General features: G+C 36.6%; 1 long non-coding RNA gene across 4 annotated transcripts; it reads left to right on the top strand.

Annotated features, from left to right (window-relative positions):
• The first annotated feature begins 1,479 nt into the window (after positions 1-1,479).
• On the top strand, positions 1,480-13,687 carry LOC142081977 (uncharacterized). 4 transcript variants are annotated; one of them, XR_012673534.1, is made up of 5 exons: positions 1,480-1,539; positions 3,203-3,420; positions 3,976-4,127; positions 5,231-6,262; positions 6,697-13,687. It is a non-coding gene; the product is annotated as an uncharacterized LOC142081977 (long non-coding RNA). The 4 variants fall into 4 exon arrangements; XR_012673536.1 differs by lacking the exon at positions 1,480-1,539 and having other exon boundaries at positions 1,865-3,420; positions 5,945-6,262; XR_012673533.1 differs by lacking the exon at positions 1,480-1,539 and having other exon boundaries at positions 1,865-3,420.
• Positions 13,688-18,320: the final 4,633 nt, after the last annotated feature.

The following is an 18,320-nucleotide window of genomic DNA, read 5'->3' as shown; positions in this document are numbered from 1 at the left end:
AGGGGTATTTCACTGCATTTCCCATCCTCCTGAAGCACCTTGACAGCTTCCAACACAGAAAATGCCTATAGCACAGAAATCTGTTACCATAAAATTTTAATTCAGTGTTCCTGGTTTTAGTAGTAAATTTGGATTAATATCAGGATGAATATAGAATTTATTGGGTAAATAAATATACAGTATACTCCTAGCACACAATAATAATGGGTTATCTTCAGCTGACATTGCACTTTCTCTGCATCACTAAGGTTTACATTAATTTTCATTCTCTTATCTATTAAATGTTCCTCAGATACATAATGCAATCAGGTTACCTATTATTAAAGAATGGAACTGAAATTCTTTTCAGTACTGTTGTATTCATGGGTGACTTGAAAATCCTTAAAGACTTAAAGATCAGACATTTTAGGGTAGTGTCATTTCTACAAGGACCTTTTTTTTTTTTTTAAGGTTAGAAGGGATACTCAGAAAACAAGTTGCTCCCTTTTTTAACTAATGTGCTCCTTCTGAGCCCACTCACTGACTGGTCTAATTTTAAAAATCTTCACATTAACATCCTCTATTAAATTTGAATTGGGCCATTTAAGAAGTGCATAGGAAGTAAGTTATTTTACTTTAGATGGTAATCACACTTAGAAACCTTGGACAGAAGGCAACATAAAAATGTAATATAGTTGCTTAAAAAGCTAAAAGTTCTTTTAAAAGTGTCAGTTTATGGATTTCTATCAGTCCACAGAAAGGGAAAGGAGACATTCCAACCAACAGAAAATGTACCAGGGAATAATAATTTTTTTAAAAAAGCTGCTCAGTGAAAAGGAAATAATCTGAAAGCAATAATGCCAAATGGAAATGTACAAGAGAATGAATAAATTGCTTTGTAAATTAGTCAGCCTTTTCACCCAGTAAAACCATTAATAGTAGCTGTATTCATTATAATTATCTTATTTTGGAATGTAAAATTATACTAAAAGGGGATTGAGATAGAGTTCTCCTTACAGAGAAGATATGAACCATAATGACTTTCTTTAAAAAAAAAAACAACCCAACCAATAATCATTTTAAAGTGTTGTAAGAAGCTAATGAGAACCTCTTCTTTATTGGTTGGGGAATATAGTTTGTGACTGGCTCTTCCTGGACTCACTCTTTTACATAATGGAACTTGTTGGACATTGTGGATTATAACATCTCCAATTCATCCTGTTACCAGTTATTGAAATGCCAGCTTTGACTTTTATCTTACTAATTTTGTCAGCCCTACGAGAAAATACAGATAGATACAATTTTGTTTGCTGTGTTACTTTCAACATTACGAAGTCCTTCCACGTATTTTGAGCTCGCAAAGTCTTAACTGATGATGGACATCTTAATATCAAGGGATAAGCTTTTAACATCCAGCAACTCATCAAGCATCTGATGTGTTTTTCTGAACATTTCTGAAATATTTCTGAAGAAATTCTGAAATGTTTTCTTCTATGGGCTGATATAGATATTTTTTCCTGACAGGTGAGAACATACGAAGTTGAGGACAAGTTGTGACTGGTAAGTTTCTTACACGTGGACTGAAAAATACTGTGACAAAGATGTGCTCTGTGGTGGTTTGGTTTTTTTAACCTCTCCTCTAATTGAGTTCTAATTCTGGGAGCTCGATTAGTCCAGGTTAATATTGTGACGCTCTTCCAAAGAACTTAAAGAATATCATAGTACGGGAGGTAGTAATTAGATCAAACTAAATAGGACACTCATTCAGGTAATCTACGGGGCCAATCCATTTCAGAGTTAAGAACATCTGGTAATATAAAGGAACATAATTCATTATGAACAATAGGTTTTTGGATATTTTCATGCTAAATAGTTAGTTGATACTACAGAGGAAAGAAAAGGGATTTTTTTTTTTCTTTCAAGATTCGTATGGATACATTTTTCTTACAATGCTTCCTATATGTAAGATGGCCCCAATTTAAAAAAATCAGTATTTTATCCCTTCCATTTGTATCATACTGCACATGCTGTCATATTTTCCTTCACAAATAAATAGCTCTTCTTATATTAATGTTTATGTACTCTAGTGGAGTAACAGACAATTAAACTATAAAACCACTAGAATATTTTTAAAGAAATAGGCAGAATTAAATTTCTTTCCATACAGGTGAATCTAGCTTAAAATTTCAGCAAGATGTTGTTGAGATTGTATTATCTCTTCCTTTTAAATGTAGTTAACTTCCGGTAGAAGTCATTCATTCAGTTATTAGTCCAGTGGTTTATTTATTCAAATATTCTGGGAAGTATGTGGCAAAAACTACTAACAGAACTTTAAGTTAGCTTTTAAGATGTTTCTGCTTTGAGCAGGACATTGGACAAGATGCCATCCAGAGGCTCCCTGCAGATAAAACATTATAATTCTGGGATTTAAATTTCCAGGAAGGGAAATCAGAAAGTGAAGGGTGCAACCTCAGCAAAAAGAAATAAATATTGAAATGCTTTACTGTGCCTTGGTAGATGAAAGAATGTGAAATAACAGAAACTGATGTAGAAGAGACTTGACAGAACTCCTATGGAAAAAGCAAAGAGAAAAAAAAAATAAGAAAAAAAAGAGGGAAAAAGAATGTTAAGGCATTGTAAAACACTATACAAAAATAAATAATTTGCTGTATTGCATCACATAAAGGACCATCTAGATAGGTAATGTATATTTAGCAGTGGCCATTTCCTAGAATCGGCCTCATAAGAGCCCTAAACATAGCTGCTTAGGCGTACATTATAATTTATTAACTAAATTACTTACCCTTAAAGAGAAACTCATTACATCTATCAATTTTTCTCTCTTTTCATCTAGAACATAAAAAGTGGGATCTCCTTTTCTCTTATGAACATCCTGATCTTAAACAAAAAGGAAGATCTGTTAGACGTTATTCCAAAGCCCAGTTTTGCGTAAAACGGGATTATGTTGAGAATGTGGGATTCCTGAACTAAAACAGTCAGATACTAAATGCAGTCAGATACGTAACCTCAAAGGGACCCATAATGACATTTGAAACTGAGGTCTAAAGAGGACGAGGAAGGAAACACAGTCAGCAGTAACATTTCTGGTACGCCAGCTGGGGCCGAAGATAAACATTGGGCACAGATGTGCAAGCCTGAGCTGTGGTGGAAAATAGAGTATCTTGCTGTAATAAGATCCACGCATTTTTGAGTTTCCTTGCAGAGACATGCCGTAGGGCCACAGCCAGTCGACTGCCATCCACTGCCAGGGAGCAAGAGTGTTGCTTCTGCCAGAGACCTTCAGGCCTCGGTTGGTGCTGCCAGCAGCAGCCTGGCAAGCTGCAGTTCTGAAGCTATGAAAATCGTTGACATTGTCTAAAGAAAAAAAAAGAAAAGCCCAGGAAGATCTTGCAAATGTGGTGATATCTCAAGCTCATTCATGTGAGTTTACCTTAGTAGTACCTTACCTTAATTTTGTAACAGGGAATGCTCAGAATATGAAGTGAGGATCCTGCTTTGAAGGTTTTTGTTTCAGTGTTGTTTTTTTCATTTTCTGGCTGGAAATTATAGTTCAGGAGTAATGAGTCAGGCGCAACGGTGGGCCTAGCTGTTTCTCTTGTATCTGAAGACACATTAATTGCATTCTCCATTCAGTTGTGGTTAGGCTTGAATGGGGAAAAAAAAATAATCCTATAGGCAGTTTAGGAGGCTGGGCACGTGTCAGTGGAGGAGAAACTACAGGTTAGCACTCCTGTAGTATGTGCCTAAGCGAAACTGAAATCACAATATCCTTGGCTTACTGATAGTTCTTATTTTGCAGAACAGTCTCGGATATCTTAAATATAGTAATCTATTTGAAATTATCTCCTAAGAACCAGTGGGGACTTATGTACTATATTTATTTGAGGTGATTTTCATTTTTAATTATGTGCTGTTTTTTTTTGACTGAGGAAGAGAAATGTACTGAGCAGTCTTTTTACATACTCATTTTTCCAGGGTTAATTCTTGATGAGTAGGTAACTAAGAAACTTGTTAATCTTGAAAAAGGAGAACTCTTCCATAGTTTTGGGCTTGAAAACTTTTCCTCCCCTTCTGTCCTTTGTTGAAATGAAAGGAAGACACTTATTGCTGGAATCTTGGTTTCAGAAGTAAGTGGACATTTTGTCTTCATTGTATATCTATATGAGTGTGTATTGTGCGAGTGTCTGCTAGGAGGTGGTCGACATCATAGGATGACTTGATGTTTTCTAAACTTCATACAAAATTCGAGGTCATTAATAGATTTTTTTTAAAATTACAGTGTAAAAATTTAGAAGGAAGTATAATTTTTAAGAAAGGAATCAAAAGCTTTATCTTGACTGACTTAATTTTTTATTCAGTGTAGTATTAGACAACAGTTTAAAATAGAAGGATGAGTGATAAAAGTTCTTAATATAATTCCATCCGCTATTGTAAAGCCTATGTTTGGTTCTACCCTCTCATCTGTACAAGGATAATTAATATGTGTTTCTAATCACTCATTCCTTCTGTTTCAAAAGAATAAAAGAGGTAGCACTTAAATAGGTGCTGAGCTGCATGAAAGAAGTATTTTTGGTGATTAGAAACGGTAGAGAAAAAAGAATCTAATGTCAAAAAATGAACACTAGCAGATTGACATTTTCAAGTGTCTGAATGACACAAAGAACAAGTGCACCATTATACAAACTTTTTCCCTAGAACAGAAAATGGATTGAAGAAAATTGCTTAGAATGAATTGCTATCGAGTTGAGTTACAGGGGAAAATTAAAAGAGGTTTTATCGAGCAGTCACCGAATGAGGTAGTACATTAAGACTCCTGAGCAACCATTTATCTTAGGGTTAGTGTGATATAATGAGAGTTGGGTCATTTATTCATGAAAAATATATATATTTACCTAACGGTGGTAAACACAATTAAACAAATCTTTTCCTTGAGTTACCTTCTGAAGGCACCTTGCTAAATCCTGCAGGAAAACTGTTGGCAGAGGGGTTAGCTCTGTACATCAGAAGCAGCACTGTTCCCTTGGGATTCTTCTCCCAGCTGCAATGTTAACTCCTCAGACCTCCTCTGTGCCAACATCCTTTGCCAGAGTAGCTACATCACTGAGTAATGTGAAAATCGGCTAACAATTGGCAAAGATAAATATATTGCCAATAAAGTCTTTATTGTGTCATAGCTTCTTATGTTTGGGGATATGGCTAAGCTACGAAGATAAATTTCCCTTGTTTCTAGTGACAGAATCAGTGACCACAGTGTGTGGCTGGTACAAGATTGAGCTGAGGTTGCTGCATTGATGTAATGGTACATCGTGAACATGGGATCTCATTAATAGTAAGATTTAACTATTCTGCTATGTTTATTTTAAGTGCAGCAAATAAAAAAAAAAAGATTTTTTAAAAATTTACTTTTATCGTCACTATTCCAAAAGATTATGTAATTAATGTATTCTCAACTGCTACGCAGACCTGTGAGTTTTGTCAAGCAGGTTCCAAACCCAGAGGAAATAAGAAGAAGAGGTAAAAACAGCACTCTTTCAGTTAAATGACAAATGGACCTGGTTGCTGGCAGGTTCTTTTCCAGTTACTAAAGTACCTTTGTTTCGTAAGATGAGAAGTTTGGAAGTAAAGTCCTAGTGCTGCAGCAACTTCTCCACGTCCCCCTGTATCAAAGATTAGTAAAATACAGTATTAGATTAATACACAGAACATAGGATTCTGTGTAGTATTTTAAGGAACATTAGGACCTGAAGTCTAGGATCCGGGATATTCATTAGATGCATGTTTTGTAGCAGAAAATAAGGACTTCCTTATTAAAGCATTCAGTGGTACATGAAGAAATAATTACAGAATCTGTCATTTGTTTTACCAAGAGAAATGTTTGTTGTTTTAAAATGTGTGATCTGTAAAAGGCATCCCACAATTAAATGCTCCCCCATTCCTGTTTCAGATCAAAACCATGAAAAGGCTCGCCCCATGCAAAGAACAACAATAGCTACCACATTGTGTGCATTTATTTTCAGATGAAAAACACTGTTGTCTCTTTAGTTAATAATCTCTGCCAATTTGGCCTGCTTGATTGACTGCACATCATTTACTGCTGCTGTCCAAATAATCTCTATTCATGCCAATAAAAGACAGTGTCAACAACTGTAATAATAGTGCACTTGTTTTTTTCACCACTCCAAAAAGAAAAGACATCCTGGGTTCAGAGGGATCCTGAAAGAAATACTGTTAATGAATGGCCTTCCCAGCTGTATGCACTATGGCAAGTGAAAAACCTCCCCAAGAGCATTGCATAACCGAGCAGCGACGTCGCTGCCTTCCCAGGCACACGCCTTGCTTGGTCTTGTTGATATCAGTGCAACTGCACAGGGTACAGGTTAGCGCAGAATTGGCCCCAATACCTCTAGTGAAGCCAAGAGGCTTTATCCCCATAGACCAACCGACGCTGAAGAAACACAAGATAATTTTCATCTGCTTCAGCTCTAGTTCATCTAACCCAATGGGAGTAAGTAGTTACGCAAACTCTGAAAAGCAAGAGCAAAGAGAAAATTAAGTGCTGTAACCCTTCACTGAAGTTTTTATGCTCCAGACCAGAATAGTAACTCTCTCCCTGAAACAATAATCACTTTCTGTGTCTTTCAGAAGGGTGTTCCACATTTTCGGAGGAGACTGAATTTTCTTTCCCTCTTTCCTCAGCCCTGGACCTCCTGCAAGGGGATCTGATTTGGCGTCAGTCGCCGGTAGGCTACCCACGCCATCTGGAGAAGAGGCTTTCTGCAGAGTGAATGAAACAGCTGCAAGAGTGTTTTTAGGGAGGGAAATGAATAATGTGGCAATAGAGGATTTGCAGCCATTGGAGACTTTCTCCAAGTATCAAGGCACTGATTTCACTCCCTATTGAACTGAGGCAACTCTGCTCATTACACAGACAGCTTTTTATACCGGAGGGTGTTGGGATCACTGGACTTTTCAACTACTGCCAGAGGCTTTATGCAAGGGCCACTATATTTCCACACTTTTGTAAGATCTGCAAAGTATTATTGTTTAAAACCTCCATTACAATGGAGACCCTAATCAAGATCAGAGCCGTACTGAGTTGTATCATGGGTGACATCATTTATCTTGAACAACATATATTGTAACAAGCAGAGATGAGTATCTGCCAAAAGGATTATGGATGCAGGAATATTTTTCAATTAACAGGAGATATATTTATCAAAAAATATAATTTCACTAGAAGCTGCTGAGCTTTTATTATGAAGAAGCAAGAAGTAGTATTTTGGTGCCCAGTAAAACAAATACTGAATTTCAACTTTTTGATGAAACTCTTAGCATTTCATAGAGATAAAAATCCCTGCTCCAGCTGCTCTAGAAGTGAAATAAAAAGATACAGATTGAGAGAAATCTGGATTTGCAGTTCTTATGGCTGCAACTTGGAAATAATTTCCAATTGGTAAATATTAGACCATTCCTCCTGAGTCCTGAATCGGTTTGCTTGTTACTTTCATTCAGGAACAGTTTGTCTGTATGAACAGCCTTTATTTTTCAGTTATTTCCTCTTTTACTTCCCAGGACATGTTTTTCTTTTTATTCCTTTCCTTTCTGAGAGGAAAAATAAAATAAAACATTAAGATATTTTGTTTTCTGAAAACTAATGTGATGTTTTTGTCAAAGAAGAAAATATGGCTGTGTAAATTGCAAACCAGGCTATGTTTAGGTGGCTACTCTTCACAAAACTTCATAATTTTACAAAATTTTCATTAGCAATGTTTGAGGAACTAAAGATTTATAGAAAGTGACTGAAGAAATCAGTACAAGTGAAAAAAAATTAGCTAAGAAAACTAAGTGAATAAAAATCCAATGTTTATTCATCTCTAACAATAATCCTTATCTTTACCACCACTTTTTTTTGTGATATTTGGCTTCAGGGGGAATTATCATACTAGCTATACAGCTTTACAATTTGGTTGTAAACTTGGGAGTTAAATAGGTACATATAGTATATGGTCATCATGAATTCTGTTCTTAACCTTTTCATAGTTTTTTTAGAAAACAAATAGAATGATATTGGGTTGGAAGGGACCTTTAAAGGTCATCTAGTCCAATGCCCCTGCCATGGGCAGGGACGTCTTTCAGTAGATCAGGTTGCTCCAAGCATCATCCAACCTGGCCTTGAACACTTCCAACGATGGGACGTCCACAACTTCTCTGGGCAACCTGTTCCAGTGTCTCACCACCCACATTGCAAAAAATTTCTTCCTCATATCCAATCTAAATTTACCCTCTTTCACTTTAAGACTATTGCCCCTTGTCCTGTCACTACAGACCTTGGTAAAAAGTCTCTGTCGTTCTTATAAGCCACCTTTAAGTATTGAAAGGCTGCAATAAGGTCTCCCTGGAGCCTTGTCTTCTCCAAGCTGAACAACCCCAACTCTCTCAGCCTTTCTTCATTGGAGAGGTATTCCAGCCCTCTGACCATTTTCGTGGCCCTCCTCTGGACCTGCTCTAACAGGTCCGTGTCTTTCTTGTACTGGAGGCTCCAGAATTGGATGCGGTACTCCAGGTGGGGTCTAAAAAGAGGAGAATAATCTCGCTCGACTTGCTGGCCATGCTTCCTTTTATGCAGTCCAGGATATGGTTGGCTTTCTGGGCTGCAAGCGTGTATTGCTGGCTCATATTCAATTTTTCATCCACCGGTACCCCCAAGTCCTTCTCCACAGGGCTGGTCTCAATCAATTCATTCCCCAATCTGTACTGATATTGGGGATTGCCCCGGCCCAGGTGCAGGACCTTGCACTTGGCCTTGTTGAAACAGTGAAATCCTTTGTAGTTCTTCTTCAGTATCATTCACTTATTCATCCTTATGCTGTTTTGAATGCAGTGTTTTACAAATGGCTCCCAAATTTAAGCATATTAAGTAGAGTTGCTTCGAGTAGAGTTGTGCACTCACTATAAGAACTGGAAATGCTAAGAAGCCTTCAGACCCTGCTGCTATAAAATACTGGAAAGTCCAGTAGCCCAAGTGTTGAAATTAAGGGTGACAGAAAGGACAAGAGACTTCTTATCAAGAGATTTTTGCACCTAATTTATATCATAGTAGTGATTTTTAGTTGATGGCCGGACTTAGTAAGACAAAACCCAAATGTAATCCCTTGCATGTAAAATACTATGCTTATGCCTTTGGTTGTGTATCTGAATGATGCATATTATTTTTCATTAATATAGGGGAGGTGAAACAACACCTTGATGCTCTTATGTATTTAGACAAGGGTGAAATTAGAATTCCTTCCAAAATGGGAAGGATTTTTTTTTCTTTCTGATCCAAAAAATCTCTTCCTTTTTCCTCCTCTTTTGAAAGAACTCTTCAAAATTCTCAGCAGGCTTTCTTCTCCATCTTGGTCCCAAGTTCAGTCACAGAAACTTACATTCACTTGAGTTTCACAGTCATTCCCCATTATCCTCTATTTGATAATTCCACTTTATATCAGGGGCAGATGGCCTATACCCTTGGATTTATATGTTTGTATCATTATTAGAAGAAGCCATATAAAGCTATTCCAGCATGCATTATGTCACAAAGTTAATTTGGTATTGCTCACTTTAACCAATGCAAAAATGGGGTTTCTTCTTTTCAGTTAATGGGATAGCTGCTACTCCTGCAGCCGCTTGCAACCTTGTTTGCATTGCTGTCTGTGCGCAGCCCTGTTTCTTCATATTGAAAGATGCTTTGAGTATTTTTTTCCTCAGGATTTCCCTTCAGTTAGCTCATTATATCTTTGTCTCTACAAAAGCTGTTTATACCAAATGGGTTTTGGGTGCATTTTAAGTTACAGGGCTGAATCTCATTTCTTCTCAATCCTCTATGCTAACTGAATTTATAAAAAAAGTTTTCAGGGGTATAATGCTGAAATTGGACTTTTTCAATCTGTAAGTATTTTAATATTTCATATTAGAAAAACATTGCTATACCAATATGAATACTAATATTAAAAATGGTATTAGTTCTGATACGTATGTGTGTACAATCTTTTGAAGCATTAAATTATAAATATCTCAAAATGACAAATAAAGCTAGTTGATGGACCAAACGAATGAAAGACCAAAGACTACACATTAAATCTTGAATAATTCAAATGAAAAGTAAGGCAGACAGATTTTTAGCAGTGGAGATAGATAAGAACAAACTTTAACAGGATCCTCCTTCCTTTTAGTCTTCAAATGAAGCCTTGATGTCTTTTCAAAGTTGTCTAATCAAATCATAGATCTACTGGTCTTTCGACTGGGGTAGTTGAAGAAGAATCCCAGCACAGAGAGGGACCTTAGAAGACCGTCTAGCCCACCCCCTCCCGTGAGATGTCTCCTTGCAGGTGTTTCTAATACGCTAAAGACCTTCACTAGTGGGCACTCTAGAGAAAAAGTCTCCCTACTTTTTAGTTGTTTTCCTCTAGTACCTAATTTGAATCCTCTTTTGTGGAATTGAAGGAAATTTATTTTCTTTTATCCATGATAGACATTAGGCATTAGGTGGTCTTCTAAAATTGTCTCACTCCCCCTTGCTCTCCTTTCCTTTAAGCTAAGCAACCTAAATTCTTTTAATCTTTTCTCAGGAGGATTGATTTGGTGCCCTTGCACAGTGATTAAAAAAATCAGGTTTTTATTTTGCACGTTATATCTTCTGCATCTTTGTAGAAATTCAGCCAAAGCCAGGAGACCCAGCCTCTGGAAGGGGCACAATGCTGCTGATGGTTGTTCGGGCTCCTTGCCTTGTGCACAGGTGCTATCAACTTTCCTCTGTCCAGTTCAGCAGTTTTGAAATCCTTCTGAGCTCCAAGCGTGGGGGCTGCCACCTCTCACAAATGCCTCCCTCCGTGGTCCCTGGCACTCCACTGTCACCTCTGCACCAAGCTGCTGTGTACCACCTCCAGACCTATAACTCTGGCAGCCACCTCTGTCCCTGAGGCCACAGATCCCACGGATCTGAGGCTGCTTTCTAAACCTTAACTATAAGAATTAGTGCAAGTGGAGAGATACAAGTTTCCCTCTTTAAAACAAAACCCAGCAAAGCCTCCTTGCGTTGCTCAGTACCTTCTAATACGATCTGTGGAAGGCTCTGTTAGTCCATTGGTTTTGACATATCGATTTCCTGCATGCAGCACTTCACTTCTGTCTGCTTCCTGTAACATCAGATCAGAGGTGCTTCTCTGTTTTCAGGGACTTTCAAGGTCTGTCCCCTTCCACTTATCACCAATGCAGTGTTGATTCCCACCTCTGCCCAGCCCCCCAATCCTGGCGTGTATCCACTTGTTATTTTTCTCTCGGATAAAAGCTCTTTTTTTTCTCCCCCTCCATATACAGGGACATGGTGCATGCAGTAAATAGGCACGGGAGGCAAAGGGTTTGAAAGGTTACTGCCTTCAGTTCTCCTGTCAAAGCTCTTTGTCCAGAGGACTTGGCAGAGCAGACAGGGGACTGAGGCCAGTGGCTATGACAAATGGACGTGTTTTTTTCTTGTCGGTTCCCCTTAGCTCTATCTACCCATCTACTTCTTGTTCAATATTTATAAAAATAATTATGAGGAAGGTGTTTTTTACTTTTTATTCTGTGTTTTCACAATGCCCTGCACAGTGAAGTCTTCACCTAGGGTGACTAGGGTCCCTAGCTGTTACAATGACGAAGATGCTTAGGCTGCTGTTAATGATAATAACCATATAGAAGTGAACAAAAATTGCAATAGGCACCAAGTGGAATAACATCATCTCAGTCTCTGAAGGGGAAATGGAAAGGTTATTTTTTAAAAAATTAAGACGAAGAGTCTGGTTGCAAAACAACTGACTCAGAGATCACACATGGCATAAACTCTAAATTGAATCATCATTTGGCTGAAATACTTTGGTAGGCTTTGAAATCTCACTGTAGTTCTTATTATTTTGGCTCAAACAGTCAAGAAAATTATGAGTCAGAGCTTGCTTCCCATTATGTGACAAGTGTGTGCATACTTCTGTAGTTTGATTAAAAATGTTAAGAATTCTATTAGTATGATATTAATTTTAAAAGTCATTGTTACTTATGCTTTCTATATAGTCCGTTACTCTGAAATTAGAGATACTTCTCATTAGCTCTGGTTACATATCTAATGCACACACTTTAAAAAGTATTTTTTTCAACATTTTAACATTTTAGCCATATTTCCAATTTATGTGATGGAGCAGCCTATTACAATGTTTTAAACTCTTACAGCTCCTCTCTGCATTTGTTTTTTAGGTATGATTTTCACTGCAGTTTGTATTCATTGATTTTGTATTATGATTCTCTATTTATCAAGCAAGGTGATTTTAGTTTGATAAGAAAAAATGGTGGAACACACCATACTGGTAAACAGGACATTCCATTGTGCTCCACAGTAGCAAGGAGACAAGCATCAAAATGAGCTGGGCACCAGAGTGCGGCTGGTATTTGGGGCAGCAAGGTGGAAAAAGGAAAGTCATGGTTGGTTTGTTGGTTCTGAGTGTTCAGTGTTCACCTTAAAAGGGACCTGCAAAAAATGGAAACAAATGGAAATCGCTGAGTTTCTCAGGAAACCTAATGGTGTAAGACAACCTATAACCTTTCTTCCAGATGGCAATTTTGAACCTAACCATTTGTTAACCCTGTGTGATGACCTCTGTACAAAAACATATAAACAATGTCATGCTGAAAATAAAGCAACATAACAAAATCTATACATAGAATTAGCACCAAGTCTTATTTTTCTCATTTTTGTGTATAAAGTGTATCCTTTTCTTGGAAGTCCATTCTAAATGTATGTCTCTTCTGTTGCATTTTTTTTTTTCCATTTACAATGCTCAACTCAAAAAACAAATATCAGTTTTTGAAAGAGAAAAAGTTATTCATAGAAACGCAGGACTGTGAGGGACTTTTCTTCATATTCACAATGAGAGGGACATATAAATTAATTACAATAATGGGAGAAATTTTAAGGAATGTAGAAAAATTATCTATTCCAAAAATTTTGAATATTCTTCTGAAAACCTATTTTACATGAGGGATTCCTTCAGAGATAATTTGCACAAAACAACATCTCAGCATCATACAGGCTTTTCAGGAAAGCTCAACTGAATGTACTGTGTTAATGCACAATTATTTACCAGAAAAATTATTTTTTGGTAAATTAATGGTAAAATTTCATAAAAGTCAGGGGGGAGGTTTAAATAAAAGCCTAAATGTTTAGTGCAAGGTAATAAAAATAAAATATATTTTCAGGTACATAGTTTGTTCATAGTTTTTACAAAGCAGTGAGAATATTTGAAATTCTTTTCAGGCATCTCTGAACTGTCTAGTGCCAGAAAATAAACTGAAAACCTGATTTCCATACTTACTTTTAAAATCCTTTACTTTTTTTTTTAAAAAAAAAAAAAAAAAAGTAGACTATAGAGTCCCCAAAACAGTAAGAAGTTATTTCTACATCCAGAGTGAAATTCTGGGCTGCTATGTAGGGTTGTGGTTTTTTTTTTTCCTGATTAAATATGCCCTCTGTTTCATATTACCCCTTTATTATTAAGAGTTTGAAAAGGAAAAATTAAAGTCAAGGTATAGAACAGTGGTATTTTAGAGAAAAATAAGTATTGGTAAATTCCTTTATGACTCATGATTGAACAGCAAAGACATTAAATCACTTACAGATTTCACAGAATCCTCCAGCTCAATTATATGTTGGCTTAGTGTGTAAATCTTTGATGACCGCTGCCTTCAGCATAATGTGCTTTTCTAACTATTACATTCTGCCCATGTATTTACAGAAAATTCCTTAAATGCTGCACACTAGCAATAATTCAAGCTCTTTTTGTACTGTCCTTTGTCTACGCTTCGTTCCACAGGTATTGTTGGTAAAGTGACACAGTCATTCATTCTTCATGTCCTATAAATCATAGTCTTTCCTCATTACACTGGCCATAACATGCTGGTCCTTTTGAGTTATGTTGTTTACATGGTGCTGACAGCAGGAACTTGCTCGAAATCAAGACACTTTTCTTTAAATAGCAACCAAACTTCAAAGGGAACAAAGATAGTTACCCTATGGGCTTGCATTTGAAGCAGCAGTATTTCTGGTTGGTTTTTCTTTTGATAAAAAATATTTCAGAATCATGGATGTGATTTGAAATAGCAAATATATCTGAAATAACACCCAACTCCCTGAATGTGAATTTTCTAGAAACGAACAAGTGGTAGTCATGATCTATGAAATGCATAACATTCAGTAAATTCACCCTGGTGTTATGTACGGGTGAGGGCTCTTTTGGAAGGGTACTCGTTGCATTACTCTAGCATTACTCCATATCCTTGTCCATATTCCTGTCTAGCAAGCTAAATGTATGCAACATGGGAGCGTTGCAGTGGAAGTAGACATCCGTCACTGATTAATAATGTAAGCCATGTAAACTTATAGGCACGGTGTTATTTAGTGCCATAGCAGCTATTCAGATACTGTTCCATATAGCAGATGTGCTGAAGTTTCTATCTATGAATCTCTGTAGTCTGTACTTATTTTGAAGGAAAGATCAGAAATTATGTGCTAATCTTCACTATTCATGCATTCCACCTGCACTTCAAGTCTCTACGGAACCTCAGCAGAGTATTTTAGAGACAAAGCTTTTAGCTCTGCCCCCCGCGCCATGTGTTTCACTGTCTATGTTAGCCACTTTACTGGCTGAAATGTGCTTCTGGTAAGAATTTAATATTCTTATCAGAATAGAAGAAGAATTTGATTAAGGGGGAGGAGGCGAGACCTGTCAAATACTGCTTTAATACTGTGGAACCTTCGAAGAAAGCTTCTGGATATTTATCTCTGATTTAAGCATTCAGACCTTTCTACTCCCCTCTCCAAATCTTCTTACATATTCATTTTGGTTTGGGATACCACAATCTGTTGAATTTGAAATTCATAGTGAGGAAATAACTTTCATATAATTTATTATGAGAAATGAATATCATTAAATATCAAGTAATCCAAGAATATTTATTCTTTCATTCCTATCTGATGCACTTCTCAGTTTTTAATTTACCTTCTATGAGGGTGTGTATACGTTTTCTTTTTCCAAGTAGAAGAGGACATATGTTTTAATTCTTTGGGGTTTCTTTTTTTTTTTTTAATTTGCTGTACCTAAATGGTTGAAATACAACCATGCAATCTGTCACATCAGTTCTCCTAAATTCCCCTTGGTTTTTCTAAACATAACTTCTCCTTTGCCTTAACTTCTGCTCTATCATCCTTTATCTTCTGTATAACATGGGCATCAAAGTATCAAGATACGAACTGGAATCTGTTTAGATAAAAGTAGGGAGCAGAACCAGTATCACTCTGGATTGGGCACACAGGAAAAATGAAATGGATACAGACCTCCAATATCCATGTTTATTTCTAAAAGAAGAGCTATGGCTGATTGTGTTAGAAAATATAAGAAAAGAAACCCCAAATATGCCAATAAATTAAGAGCTTGCTTGTTCGCATTCCATACAGCATTCATCTGTGGTGTAAATAGTAATAGTGTACAGTCTCTTTTGAAAGGAACCTATGGATTTGTCAGTGAAATTTCCTTTTAAACTAATTTTTATTTTTAAAACAAGGCTCAAAAATAATAGGGAAAAAGTCTTCTGTTATTCTATTCTCTGACACTATTGAAAAAAAAGATAATAAAATATATATTACAATGCACTACATTGACCCTCCCTACCACAAATATACACAATTTTATATCTCTATGTATCTATATCTTTTGTTTTTCTTTCATATGGCCGTACACATGCACAGAACATCTGGCAATCTGTAAAAACTTTGGGGAATGCAATACAAAATTCATTTAGTGACGTCCTAGTATCTAACTGATATCAAGCTTCTTATAGTAGACTGGCAGATTTCTGACTATAACTGTGTCTGCTTCCAGCTACAGCTTTCTGAACATAGTTTGAGATGGGATTCTTTTCTCATTTTGTTTTTTTTTTTCCCTAGAGCCGTTCCAAACAAATTCCAAGTTTGAGCACATAGTTCTCCTTGATTTAATTAATATTTCCTCTACAGCAGCTCACTTTCTTAATTTAATGTGATATGTTATTCAGTCAGAATAAAGTAGCTTTTTCATTTGCATGTATTCACCCAAGCCAGTCAAACACAGTTCACAAACGAGGGCTGAGAAGTGAGAGTATTTTATAAATTTACATGGAAGGAAAAGATAACTTTTTTATTAAGTTGATGACTGTAGCATATACTTATGTAGGTCATCTATCCTGCTTTTTATTCATGTAAGGATGCCATTCCTTAGGTAAATGTTTGAATTAAAGTGTAATAAATTCATGGCACAAAATCAGATAATATCAAGCTAAGACATGCTGTTAGAATATGAAATTGTTGTTATTAGTTCTTCAGGGTTATAAAAGTGCATCTCTAATCCATTAATGGAAAGGAAAAGGAAAGAAGAAAAGTAAAAATGTTAGATTTTAAATGAACAAAAACTCTTCCTGTCTTTCTATTTCAGCCAGGGCTATTCAATTATGTCAGAAAGACTTTTGCAGTCCAGTACTTTCATGTCATTGCTTTTCCCTACTGCAAAATGTTTTGCACTTTATCTGGAGAAAGTACAGGATTTTGCCAAAATGGAAGGATGTGGAGAGAGTTAGTTTTGGTTCTCCCAAGCAGACATCAAAAGCAACACTGAACTGAAAATCTTGGCCTTATCTGACAGTTTCATGGGAGCAGAGCTCATTGCTGAATGGGAAAACAGACAAAAAACCTCTTTTACATTAAGAAAAACTAGCACCCTCATCCAGGAACAGGATCATTTTAGTTTTATGTTTCCTAATTGGTCATTCCCACAACCCACACTTGCTCCAGGGTTTCCTTCTGCATTTGTTTAGTTAGAAGAGAGACCCATTTCTCAGGGTAAAAAAAGGATCAGACAAAAAGTGCTGAACTAGTGTATTTTGGCTGATGTCCAACTGTGGGACACAAGTACTTTGGGAGACCTATTATGCATCTCATCCTAACGGAGCTAAAAGCAGTTCAAGTTAGAGATGTTCCTGAGTCCATTTCCTCATCAAAATGAAACTTATACATAGGTTGCTCCTATTAATAGTAATGGATTCATGTAAGTCTCCAAAAGCCCTGGTGTTCGTACCAGCGTGGAAAGACACAGATCGATATCGTCTGCTTTTTTCACTCAGTCAGTGTGCAGAGATAGTTACGTGGTACTGAAAGTGCATTCAAATGTCTTAAATACAGAAATCTTCTGGGTATAGAAGAGGAAGCTTTTCACACCACATTGCTTTACTTATGATAACATTTTGTCCTACAAAGAGCTACTTAAAATATATATGAGCTATCACATACTTTTATGAGACATTATAAGACAGGCTAATTTTAGCTATTTATAATACCGCTATAAAATTCTGTTCCAACATAGCTTCCAAACGGATTTTTTTTTCCCTATTTATTCCATATTAGATACTGAACCTAGAACAGGTATTTGGAGCACCACTTTCAGTTTGACACTTTCAGTATTTACTATGCCTGATTATACTTACTCTTTTTGTCCCCTTTTTCATATTTGTCCGAAGTCAGCTTTTGCCCGGGACAAGATTTTCTTAATAACATAGCCCTAGAGTGCCAGCTGTGATTATATCTCCCTAATAGTTTGTCACCTCAGCAGAGAATTAAATAGAAGATCTGGGAATAGTCTATTGTGGAACTTGGTATCCAGCTTAGTCTTTTATTTCATATCTGTAGTTTAAACTATGCATTCACTTGTAGTACAGATAACATACCTTAAGCCTTGAATATTTTCATTTTTATTATACTAATACTGTACTTCATTATACTAATACTACTCTTTTTATGACAACATATAGAACACATAAATAGTTGCTGACTGAACTGGGTAGAATGGATTCCAAAGAGAGAAAGCTTAAGTAAGTTACATAAATCCTTGTTCAGGTTTTGCATTTTGGTCGAGAAAACAGGTACAGTTTTCCGAAACACTTGTTTCTGATAAAATTGGGAAAGGGATTTAAGGATCACGATAGAATCAAATTTATATCAGCCTGAGTATGCAGTTCTTCAGCACAGTCACAGAGGGGGGCAAGCTAAAAACCGCAGATCAGAATTTCCTTGAAAATATATTTTTCCACTAAAAAAACAGGAAGCCATTAGTGAGTTTGGGTGTTTGTGTTGTCGTGGACATGTATATGGATTCCCAGATGCGGAGTCTACAATCCTTACTTACATCGGCATCCACTTTGAACTTGACTGTGTGGATCCTTTGAAGTCCAGGGGA

The sequence above is a fragment of the Calonectris borealis genome, chromosome 4, assembly GCF_964195595.1.
Source record: "Calonectris borealis chromosome 4, bCalBor7.hap1.2, whole genome shotgun sequence".
Lineage (NCBI taxonomy): Eukaryota > Metazoa > Chordata > Aves > Procellariiformes > Procellariidae > Calonectris > Calonectris borealis.
Note: the sequence above shows the minus strand (reverse complement) of the source record. Positions and strands in the feature narration are given on the sequence as shown.